Source organism: Muscardinus avellanarius (assembly GCF_963383645.1).
Source record: "Muscardinus avellanarius genome assembly, chromosome: 14".
Classification (NCBI taxonomy): domain Eukaryota; kingdom Metazoa; phylum Chordata; class Mammalia; order Rodentia; family Gliridae; genus Muscardinus; species Muscardinus avellanarius.
In genome coordinates this window covers 40,546,287-40,559,821 of record NC_137800.1, presented here as the reverse complement: position 1 = coordinate 40,559,821, position 13,535 = coordinate 40,546,287, and positions in this window count along the sequence as shown.

Genomic DNA, 13,535 nt, shown 5'->3' with positions numbered 1-13,535 from the left:
AAATAGAGGAATCAAAGGGAGGAGGACCATATGTAATCTCCAAGGCTACACCCCCAGGGATCCACCTACTCCAGCCACATTTCGCCTGCCTAGGTTACCATCACAATGGTTTTACTCACTGATGAGATTATGATTATCATGGCTTAAATATATCACCTCTGTACATTAATATATGAGCTCTTCAAAAACCATTCTCTATATAACCATAACAGCTATACTCAAAGCATAAAGTGCCTCATAGAATGTATCACATGTTCTAGACAAGGAATATAGTCAGCAAGAGTATCTGATGGGCAAACAAGGGAGGAGTGAGGGAAATGTCATTTCAGTTAGTTGGGAAGAATGAGTAGAATTATGCCAGGCAGGTATGAGACATGCTTTTTTAAAGTTACATTTTATACCTAGGACTTTTTTTGAATTTCTGTTTTATTTCATTATGTCAGGATAAGAAATATGCATGTATGCATGCAATATTTTTCACAGAATTTCTTTGTATGGCCAAGCTTAGTTGGAGATGAAGCTTGCCAGACTCTGTACAGTGATATAGAATTGAACCAAATTATAAACAACAGCTTTCAATATTGGATCCTTATCATATCCCAATGCTTCCAGGAGGGGGGTATGGTCTATGTTCTGTGATTTGTTTACAGATCAGCTTATAGCATGCAACAATTCCTAGGTTTACACACATAGCAAGGGTTAGAAATCATTTTAAATTTGTGATTTGGTCTAAGGATTGCACTCTCACAAAACTATTGTTTTATAATCTTCATCAATGTACTGAAGTAGTTGCATGTTTCTCTTAAATATGAAGATGTAAAGAAAGTGCTTTGTAAACTAAATTCTAGTGTTGGTACTGTGTCATAGACATATTTTATTAAATACTGGATGATGATTTTAGAAAGAATAGGGGTTTAAATATGAAATTATCCAGCAGCATGTAGGATTTTAGTGTTCTCTTTGGAACACCATGACTGTTTTTTTGTAAAATTTCTTTGATTTATACTTTTAGTATACTATGGAGGGCATTAGTAATGTAGTGCATTTGCAATGTAGTAAGATTTTGTATAAAAATTTAATCTACCAAGGAGAAGGATGGATAAGTAAATAAGATCACATGTCTTATAATCCATAATTTTGAAGGATTATTTAAGATTGTAGAAAATACTGACTCACCTTTTCCAAAGAGACAACTAATTTTCATGTATGTTTTTGCCCCTGCCCTGGGGATTGAACCAGGGCCACTTTACCACTGAACAACATCCCAACCCCCCCCCCCCTTTTTTATTTTGAGTTAGGTCAGGTTGCTGAGGCTGGCCTTGATTTGAAATCTTCCTGACTTGGACTCCAGAGCAGCTGGGATTCCAGGCATGAGCCACTCTACCTGGCTATTTTCTTGTACTTTTAAATTTAAATTCACCTGCTTACCTGTGATTAATTGAAGTAGTAGATTATGATAAACCAGAATGGGTTTAGAAAAATTCTTTTTTAACCCAAAGAGAAATATTTTGACCTCTTGGAATTGCTTTTTATTCTTCAACATCACAAAATATTCTTACAATCATTACATGGGATTGCATGAAACTAAAGAGTTTCTGTACAGCAAAGGAAATTGTTAAGAACCTAAATCGAGAGCCAATAGAATGGGAGAAGATTTTTGCCACCCACTCCTCCAATAGAGGACTAATATCTAGAATATACAGAGAACTCAAGAAACTCAGCACTAAGAAAACAAATAACCCAGTCAAAAAATAGACAAGGGAACTAAATCGATACTTCATGAAAGAAGAAATTCAAATGGCCAATAAATGCATGAAAAAATGCTCAACATCATTAGTGATCAGAGAGATGTAAATCAAAACTACCCTGAGATTTCACCTAACTCCAACTAGAATGACAAACATTAAAATACAAACAACAACAGCAATAATTTGGAGAAGTGGGAACTCTAAAACATTGTTGGTGGGATTGCAAATTAGTGCAATTTCCTACATTGGAAAACAGTATGGAGGATCCTCAGAAGAATGGGAACAAACTTACCATTTGATCCGGCAATACCACTTCTGGGTATCTACTCAAAAGAAAGGAAACCAAACTACCAAACTAATGCATGCGTATCTATGCTCATAGCTGCATAATTCACCATTGCCAAACTATGGAACCAGGCAAGATGTCCATCAAGAGATGAATGGATTACAAAACTATGGGATATGTACACAATGGAATTTTACTCAGCCATAAAGAATAACACAATTACATCATTTACAGGAAATGGATGGAGAAATGGGTAACAGCAGGAACTCTAGATGAAGAAGGAGATCCTATAGAGGAGCAAATGAGGTGACCTAACTGAGGGGATGGGAGCGGGGAAGAGGGAAACTCTCGAAAGCACATGATGTACTTAAACAAACATATCAAAGTCAATCACTAAGCCAAGCCTGGGTAGGAGGGGTGGGGAGGGAATGGGGTGGGGATCAGGTAAGGGCTAATTGGTGATGTGTGCATGTATATCTACACAAGTCTTTTATCCCATTAAGATGTATGACTACAATGCACCAATAAAAAAATAAACCATTCTTATCACTTCTATAATGTTTGAATTTATTTTTTTGGTATTGATTATCCAAAATGGATTACCTGAATTGCTTCCTCCTCCTGCTTTAACTAGAACACCATTCTTCCCTGATCCATTCCCTTGCACTGTTTTTTTCTTCCTGTAGTTCTTATCATTCAGCCTGATGTTCAGCTCAGGAAGCAGTGAGCCTTTCTTAGCTCCTCATCCAGTTTAAGTCGGTCCTGTTTTCTAAACATCCCATATGTCTGCTTGCTTTCTTCATTCAAGTCTACTGTGTAGTTTAGGCCCTTATACTGCAAGAGATCCCTCTGGTCTCCCTGCCTATGCCTCTCCCAATTTATATTCTTCCTAAAATGTGATGTGCTCACATCACTCCTGTGCTTAGAAAGCTCGTACTGAATCTTCAACACATACAGGTTCACAATAACTCTTTTGTTTTTCCATTTGCTTGTACTGGGATTTAACCCAGGACCATTCTACCTCCAATATACACCCCAACCCAATTTTATTTTTATTTTGAGACAGGGTCTTGCTAAGTTCTGTATGTTTTCTAAGTTGCTGAGGCTGGCCTTGAACCTGAGATCTTTCTGTCACAGCCTCCCAAGTACTGTGATTATAGGCATATGCCACTACACCCAGCTGAAACATTAATATTTAACACAGGAGTATCCCAGATCTCAGTCCTCAGCCTTCTTTCTATCTACATCCTTCCCAACTTAATCTCATAAAGCCTGATAGAGCATTAAACTAAAGCTTTGAAAATGCACAAGTCCAACTCACATCAGATTCACATTTAATTGCCTAGTATTTATCACTACGGGGAAGATTAACAGACAACTCCAACATCACATATCCATAATGGATATTTTAATATTTTACTCCCAAGCCCCAGGCCCTGCACCTGCTCCTCCCTCGGTCTTCCTCATTTTAGAGTGACAGCTCCAATGTACCTGTGGATTGCTGTGCCAGAAAACACGCTCTGGCTCCACTTTCTTTCTTATGCCCCACACCAGCAGACATGATGAACTCTATTTGGAATCTTCCCTCTTCTCACCACATCTACTCTGCTCCCTGGAGTTCAGTTTACATCCTTGCTCCCCTGGGTTGTTGAAATAGCTTCTCAAGTCATCCCCCATTTATTCACCTTTGCTCTCTACAATGCATTCTTTGCTGAGCAGCCACAGTATGACTTATAAACACAAGATAGGTAATGGTTTTTATTTTCTTGGAGTTTTCCAGATTGAAGCAAAAGTCAATAGCCTGATTTGGCTAATGAGGTCCTAGTCATATTATCCCCTTCGAATTTTCTGATCTCAAGTTAAATCATTCTCTTGTCTCCTACTTCAGTCCTCAGAGATACCAGGCAGCCTCGGGGATTTTTGTTTTTGGTATTGGAGGTTGAACCCAGATGAATTTTACCTTGGAGCTACATCCCCAGCCCTACTTATTTTTTTTTTTTATTTTGAACCAGGATCTTTCTAAGTTGCTGAGGGCCTTGCTAAATTACTAAGGCTGGCCTTGAACCTGTGATCCTCCTGTCTCAGTCTCCCAGGTACTGGGATTGCATCTATCCTCAGGGTTTCCCACTCTCAGTGCCCTTTGCCTGGACAGCTCTTCTGCCAGCTCTCAGCATTTCCTCTCTTCATCCAGGCCCCTGTCTTAAGAGGAGTCTTTCCTGCCCACTTCATTTAAAGTAGCATCTTCATCGTCTTCTATTCCCTTATTCTAGTTTATTATTCTCATAGCACTTCTTATCACCTGACATATCTTATGTACACATTGTAAAATTTCTTGATTGTTCCTGCTCCTCCCTGTATTTGCTCTGTGACTGTTCATTGCTGTGTCTCCAGCTCTGCAGCTAGCAGTTGGTATGTAGTCAGCATGTAGACTCATATTGCATGCTTGAATGTATATGAATATTTAAGAAGTACAGTATGTTATTTTCAAGGTTTTTCCAGTGGATTAGGTGATGAGTATCCATTTGTGAAGAGATAAAAAAGTAAACATGCAATAACGAGCCCACATTCTTCTTGGAAGTTTTTTTCTCAATCCTGAGGCTAGCTTAGTACTTCCACATTTCTTGGTTTCTTGATCATTAACAACTCATCTAAGCTGGCATGGTGGCACTTGCCTGCCTGTAATCTCAGTACTTGGGAGGCTGAGATTAGCATAGCAGGGCTGAGGATAGCCTCAGCACTGCAGCAGAACTCTCAGCAACCTAGCAAGACCCTGTTTCAAAACAAAAAATAATAAAATTAAGGGCTGGGGGTATAGCTCAGAGGTAGAATGCCTGCTGAGTTAAATCTCTACGCCTCTTTATCAGATGGTTGTATGCTATCTGGTGAGGATTTTTTTTTTGGTGGTAATAGAGATTGAACTCAGGGGTATTCTACTTTCGAACTACACATTCAGGTTTATTTTTTATTTTTTATTTTTGAAATAGGGTCTAATTTGTGGAGAGCCTTACTAAGTAGCTGAGGCTAACCATGACTTATGAATTTGTAATCCTGTCTCAGCCTCACAAGTATTGGAATTCAAATATGTGCTACTAGCCAGGCATAGTGGTGCATGCTTGTCAGCACAAATTTGGGAGGCTGAGACAGGAGGATCACAGTTCAAGGACAGCATCAACTACTACTTAGTGAGGTTTTATGTGACTCAGTGAGACACTGTTTCCAAATAAAGATTAAAAATATAGGACAGGGGGTGTAGCTCATAGGTAGAATGCCCCTGGGTTCCATCTTCTGTACCAAAAACAAACAAACAAACAAACAAACAAAACAAACAAACAAAAAACCCCCCAAATATCTGCCACCATGTCTGGGAAGATTTTTTAAAATTTACATGTTCACTGTCTCTAAGAAGACTACAGATTGCTTGAGGGTAGAGACTGGGTCCTATATTTATAGCAAGTATAAAAATTAGGCTTAATACACAAATTTCATTAGAATTCATTTTAGTTACTTCTGTGGGTCTTACTAGAAATTCAAGATCAGGGCCATACCATTTTATATATTGTATAATTTTGGGTCAAAAAAGTTAGGGGAAAACAAAATTTAAAAAAGAATCACAGGAAAAAACATTTATACATTTTGCTGTTTTAATTTGAGTTTTCTTTTTCTGTATAGTAAGTTCTGTACACGACTTGGTTACCGCCTGGCTGAAAGTTGGATAGAATAACATCCGCTTCTTCTCTGGTATTACATCCAAATAAATCCCAGATGACAAATATTAGAGCAAAAGTGTAGAATATTCCACTTTAAGGGTATGGATGGGGATTTAAATATTTTTCACATATTTCCAACTAAAAATCAATTAGCATAAATATGTAAGACACTGAGAAAGAAAGGATTGGTAAAAATGCATCCTTAGTTATTTAGGAGAAGGGAAGTATCTATAATTTTCTTTCTTTTCTTTTGGGGAAGTACTGAGGATCAAACCCAAGAGTGTTTTACTTCCACCCCCAGTTCCATTTTTTTTTGTTTGCTTTTTGGTGATACTGGGAATGGAACCCAGGGGCCTTCTACCTCTGGGCTACATGTCTAGATCTATTTTATTTGGAAATAGGGTCTCACTAAGTTGCTGAGAACCTCACTAAGTTGCTGTTATTCTTGTTTGGAAGTAGAGTTAGTTAATTTGTGGAGGGCCTCGCTAAGTTGCTGAGGCTGGCCTTGAACCAGCAATCCTCTTGTCTTAGTCTCCCAAGTACTGGGATCACATGCCTTTGTTATAGAGCTACCATGCCCAGCTCTATTATTTTCTTTTATACCATAAAATACTCCCATATCACAGAGTTACCTCATGATGGTGTTTGCTTGATATCTTTTGAAAGACAGTTATCAGATCCAAATCAAGGCACTAAAAAGTTTCCCTTTCATTTAATCTATTTGAATTTGTCTCCTGTAGCATTCTCGGTCATTTATATATTTTCTGAAATAGTGAACCTTTCGACATGGGTATAGCTAGTTGATCTTTCCAAAGTGATTATTTTGGAAAGTCACACAGGTCTGATTCTTTTCATCACTCCATAGTTACTTGAAGTTCTTTAAGTCTTTTTGTTTTTCTGCCTTCTAAAGGTATTTTGATTTTCCTGTATTTTTTCTCAACAGTGAGTCCTGAGAACTAATCATGCATGCTGATGTGACTTGCTTGGTCTTTCCTGAGGCTCGCTTATCGCTCTGAGTGGAGTGAGGTGCCCATGTTTCTACCACCCACACTGCAGTCGCTTCTCTTTCAGCTGTCATCACTCATAGTCAATCCTGTTTTAGTTTCATAATATAACAGTTCTGTGTCTCTTCTCCCATTATACTTTTACAAGGACCTTCCTTTCATTACATAAAGGTGTTTTATAACATTCCCTGCAGAGATATTAGCTTACTAGTCTGGATCTTATTTTTATTGCCTGCCTCCATCTCTAACCTGACTGTATTGCTTGGTCTCATTTCTCGACTCTGAATGTGAGCAATGCTATACAGATGGATGGATGCTGTGACTTGCCTGCAGAGGTTATTAAGATAAGATTTATTCCCCCCCTCAAGTCATTCAGAAAGATGTGAAAGGTAAGTTCAAAAGTATTCCCTGTATTGTAGCATTAAAAATCTCCCCCACCCCCAAACAAATTTAATATGCTATTACTCTTAGTCTTCTGTTTTCTTTCATTCGGTCAGATGAATCTGTTTCACCATGCTCATGGCAAAAGAAATGTAGCCCAGTTTTGTAAGTGGAATTATATGAACTTTCAGCTTTGTTAGTCAGAATTTAGGAGACTTTCCTTTATGAATTAGCATTAACTGCATCAAAAATGTCTTAATGAGATTCACCTAGCATGATTTGTAAGGTGATTACTTTTTTCATAACTTACTAAAAAGAAAATCCTTTTGATTTGTTATGCTTTCAAGGAGTAGAAAACAGCAGCTGGAAAAGGATATTGGAAAGGATCAAACTGTGCTAAGGCATGGTTGAGCTCCTCTGCAACAGATTGGTGGGGCATGATTTTGGAGTTCAGCACGCAGTCAGGAAGTGTACCTGAGATAACCTGTGTGAAGCACCTGCCCTGCCCTGGCTGTCTTGACCATGGAAGAGTAGGGATGCCCCTGATGTAGAGGTAAGGCAATCTGCCCTTGGGCCAGCTTTGTAATGCAAAGAAGTCTTAAGATGTGTTAGCTTGAGCATCGTAGATGTTGGCTTGTTACGTGCCCCAAGTCCTCTATCATACAAATTGCTTGAACATCTATTGATAACATCTCCCTTCTATGATCCTGGGTCACTCCTGCGCTTTTCAATTACTTATACCCACTCTGGATATACTGATGATCTTGAATTTGATTCTTCTGATAATAAGAGTAAAAAATAGGAACATTTGACTTCTTTTTCTTTTTAATATCTCCCTAAGAAATATGGAAAGAAACAATAGAACAACACAGATTATGGAAGTAGAGGGTGGGAGAGCAGGAGGACAAAAAGCAAAGGAATATGTAGTCTGTGGTTATCCACTGTTCTGGGGACTCTAATGTTTGAGACTTTGATAGTTTCTTTGCCATCCTAAAAATGTTCCATTTCTCTTTGCTGACAGTGATGTGCAGCAAGTATGGTCTGCTGAAAACAGGACTTTGATTTTAAAAAATTGCAGTTGTCATCTGGATTCTTTTGAGATGGCAGATTATGCAAAATGGATTTGAAAAATGGACACCCATTGTGAAAATTACATTTGGGTGATAACTGCATATGTGGCAATCAGGCAATACTTTGGTATCTTCTATTTATGACAATGTAGCTGCTGGCCAAACAAAAAATAAATTGCAAAGGATCCTTGTGGTGATAGAACCATTCAGTATGCTAACTGTGGTAGTGGACATACAAAACTACTCTGATGATACAGTTCTATAGAATTTAATACACACATCTACACATACATGTACAGTTGTCCACCTTTATCTACAGTTTTTTTTGCAGTTTCAGTAAACTAAGGTAAAAATTGAAAATATTACTATTTATTATGATAAAGAGATTCACATAAATTTTTATTATAATATATGATCAAATCATTCTATTATTACCTATCATTACTAATCTCTTACTATGCCTAATTTGTTAATTAAACATTAACAAAGGAATGGATGCATAGAAAAAGTAGATGAAGGGTTTGGAATTGTCTGTGGCTCTAGACATCCACTGAGTGTTTTGGAATGTATCCTTTATAGATGGAGGGGGGGCTACTGTATAAGAAAAAAATGGGGAAATCTGAGATTTTTGTTTAAAAATTAAAAGACTAAAAACTAGGGTTGGGGGAGTAGCTTGGAGGTACAATGCCCCTGGGTTCCATCCCAGGTAATGAAAAGAAAAAAAAAAGGAAAAGTATATAAAGGATGACTCTGTTTACTCTCTCTCCTAAACCTAAGTATAAAAATATGTAAATTTACCTATCTCTTTGTGACTTCATTCTTCATTTCCTTAAGAAAACTCCTGTGCCATATAGAGAAATTTGTGTGTTTCCCTTACTATAGGAGTCTCATTCACGAACCTAGAAATGGGTGAGGAAAAGAAATCTTTCATTTTCTATGAACACATGAGAAATATATTGGATTTATTCTCATCCAGTGAGGCAATTCCATTCTATGTCTTATTGACTCTCTGTGCTTAACCATGGATGGGCAAACTGCCCTTTTGATCTATTTTACTGAAATATTTGCAATTACGGTGTCCTGGACTGTGTGCTTACAGATTAGTGATGAGTGCACCTAGCAGGTGGGGGTGGAACTGAATCTTCATGGGCCAGAGTTGCTGAGCCTGGAAGGGACTTTGGGGACCAAGCAGAAGACATCTGGGAACTTATAGGATGAGCTGATAATGAATTTGGGAGATGAGTGCAGTGATACATGCCTGTAATCCCAGTACTTGGGAGGCTGAGACAGGAGGATCGTAGATTCCTAGCCAGTCTCTGCAACTTATAGAGAGGCCCTCTGCAACTTAGTGAGCTCCTATCTCAAAAAAAAAAAAAAAAAAAAAGTAGGACTTAGGGTGTAGCTCAGAGGTAGAATGCCACTAGTTCAATTCCTAGTTGCTTCCTATCTCCCAAAATTGTGACTTTCAGTGGAGGGGGGGAGAAGAATCTGGACATTTTGGAAACATTTTCTTGTTTATAGCTGGAGTAAAGTTCTTCTTGACCTCTATATCATGGGGAAGCTATGACCTCCTATTTCTTCTTCAAGGGCATCTACAACCAGGTTCTCTTTCTTCAGAGCTGAGTTTCAGGTCTCTACTATGGCAAAGAAATCAGGGAATTCTCCTGAATTTTACACGTTATGCCTCATAATGAATATGTTCTGGGCAAATACGAATTAAATTTTAGGCACATAGGGTAACTGCAAATGGAGCCATCAAAAGGTATCATTCTGGGCATACACATTGTGGGTTGTGATAGAGTTACTAAATATTGCTTCTGAGTTTTGTTTCTGAATGTTCATATCTTTGATCAAGATTGCAAAGTCATTTTAGTTTTTGTACTTACATGTCGTAGAATTATTTCTTTTCTATTTCAAGTGAGTCATTTAAAATTAATCACCCACCTTGTTCGGCAGACTATAAAAATGAATGTTATATTGATATAAACAGCATATAACCAGGCATGGTGGTGCACACCTGTAATCCCAGTACTGGGGAGGCTAAGAGAGGTAGATCACAGATTCAAGCATAGTCTCAGCAACAGAGCAAGCCACGCACCAACGTAGTAAGACCTTGTTTCCAAACACACACACACACACACACACACACACACACACACACACACACAGAGAAATAAAAGCTGGGAGTGTAATTAGAGGTAAAATGCCCCTGGGTTTAATTCCCAGTACCACAAAAATGAAATAAAATAAACCAAAATAAAAACAGTGCATAAATAGAAGAAAAATTTATGATAGAAATATTTGGGCTACAGGTATCATAAAATAAAGGCTGGTTTTTAGAGACAGAGTACACAGAAAATAGCTAGCTAGTTGGGTTAAAAAAGAAGATAAGAGAATAAGAATAAGTTATAATTCTCAGTTTTTATGTTTTTTATTGTGTTTTGTGGGATCTAGTTTCATTATAACGTTTTCCTCATTGTTATTCTCCTAGTGGCCCATAGTTAGAAAAAAGCTCAAAACTGGTCCCTTCTTACTATGTTTTGGTTGCATGACCTTATTGTTAGATCCAGACAAGAAGAACAAAAGGCTTATATTCAAATCAAGTTTATAAATATTCTTTTTTTTTCAGATTTTCCTCAGTTGTCTCCATCCTTCATCAGTTGTCAAGATTAATTCAGTCAGAGTGGATACAAGGCTTGTTCTTTACATAACAAAGAAAGCATTTTTTTTTTTTTACGAATGAATAGAAAGAGTTGAAAGATGGGGGCCCCAGTATCACCATTTTATCTTGAGTTCCTGGGAGAGTCATAGTGCTAAGAGATGTTATTCATTCTCCCAGATATTTTTAAAAGATCCTTAGGCCTCCCATGTGCTGGAAGGTGAGAGAGGATTTAAAGTCTTTCTGAGAATGATTCCTCACATTACTGTGGTTTTCTATTACTAATACAAAGACTTTTCTCAACATCTGTGACACAGTTTTTTTTTTTTTTAAAAGATTTTTCTTGTTTTTCTCCAAAGTAATGAATACAATGTATTGAGGATAGAGTAGTTGAGCATGAGGCAAATATCAGGTTATTTATATTTAGCTCTAAGAGGTTAAATTATTTGTCCTCTAATTTCCTCTTTTTTTTTTTGTGGTACTGGGGATTGAACCCAGAGGCATTCTACCTCAGAGCTACATCCTCAGCCCTATTCTTTTATTTTAAAACAGGGTCTCACTAACTTGCAGAGAGCCTCACTAAGTAGCTGAGCCTGGCCACAGCTTCCCAGGTAAAAGTGTGCACCATGGTGCCTGGCGTTCTTTGCAGTTATATGTTTACTCAGGCTAAAGAAATTCAGATTTGGAAAGGTAATATGTTTCAGCTGCTATAGCCTTTGTTATCAGGTTTTGCTTGTAACTAGGAGTTCTAGTTTTTATTCCTGGATCTATCTTTTGTAGAATGTAACAGTGTCTCTTTTGAGGCTGGAGAAGTAAAAATGAATCCCTTTCTTCTGGCTTTTTTTTGGTGGTAGAAGTCTTCTAAAATGTGATATATAAGCTCTGTGAGAGAAATAATTCTTAGCTCTATTATTAGTTGTTTTATTCTAACACTTTGAATAGTGCTTAGTTAGCAAATATTTGAATGAATGCTCCAGAAAACTATACAATGTGGTTTTCTTGGAGTTTGACCTTCAATGACCTTCATGTGGTAACAAAGTATTCCCAGTAAGATGCATTGTTGCCTTTCTCTTTCTTTGTCTTGGGAAGGGTTTGTGCCACCATCTTCCAGCTTCAGTAATCCTGGGAGCAAAACCCTGTGGCCTAGGTTGACAAACCCCCCAATTCTTCAAAGGGCCATAGCTGAGAATTCAAAGGTTTTGGGGTTGTTGCATTAACCCTGCGGAGAGGCCATTTCCAATGCCACTTGAATTGCTAGGTGTGCTTCTGGCCAGGAGAGGAAACCTTTCTAAGCTAAACAAAACAAAATAACAAACAAACCCACTTGTGATTTAATTTTTAAATGTCATGCACTTTGTTAATAAAACAGCAACCAGTGACTATGGTTTTAGAGTTCCTGTTTCATCATAAAACACTCAGAGGATGTGAGGATAGGGTGGAATGTGTAAAGAAAAGCTAAGTAAGCAGATTTGTGATAAGACCAGCATGTGAGTTGTACAATAGCTCTGAATTACAGTGAAGGATGGAATGCTGACAGTTTCTTCTTTCTTACCTGTGATTGCTAGAATTTTATTTCCCCCTTAACAGATCATTTTTGAGCCAATCTTAAGATGAGAAGATTCTTTGAAGAATTATGCATGATGGAGAATGTATTCTCTTCTTGTCAGTGGAGGGCCCACTGTCTACAGAGGGCAGATTTCTTGCAGGCAGAGTAGATGGAGATGATGCCTATGTCTTTGGATATAATAGTTTATGACAGGCTGAAATAATTCCTTTTCAGCCATGCAGTTGTCTATAAATCTGCTTAGTTGGTCATCCAAAGTGATGACATTTAAGATATAGTTGATACGCTATTTATCTTAAAGAGACATTTCTAAATTAATTCTTCAGACCTGTGCAATATTTTATCTTTTCAGTTTAATAATATCCAAATGTGCTTTCGGTTGCTTTTGTGAAGCAAAGAACACATGTGTGTTTCTTCATAAATCAGTCAGCTAGCTTTGAAAATACAATACATTTCAAGAGTGTAGTGGAGGCCTTCTAAACACAATTATTGAAGCAATATGAAGAGTGGAGTTTGCTTTGCTGTTATGTAGTGAAGACAGAAATATTCCAAGGATGTCTCTGATGAAGAGCCAAGACCTTTTTTTTTTGGGTATTATTTTGGAGCCTATTGTTTCTAACTGGTGCTTAAAAAGGAATATACAGATTCATACCGATGAGAAAAATTATTAGAAAATATAATGTTCATAATCTTACTCTTTTGACTCTGTAGGTAAAGATGCTGGCACATGAACATACAATTTCAAATTCTGACTTTGTAAGAAATTTTCATGGGCCTCTAGTGAAGATATTATTGTTCTTTGCATACGATTTATGGTAAAATTATATGAGACTTTTACATCTGTAGAGATAAAACATGTTACTTGGAAGTTATTTAAAAAAACAAATGAAATCCATCACTTTGTCCTGCTATTTTTATCTTTAAGTATTTCTCATATTTCTTCATTTCTTTTCATTTCCATTCCCATAATCCTAGTCCAGATCACCATCAGCCCATATTGTCTGCCTACTGAATACAATGTCTCCCCCAACCTCCCAAAATAGTTAGTGGCACAGGAAAACACTTTGTGTAAAAAAGCAGAGGTCTAAATTAAATATTCAGATTCATCCTAATAGA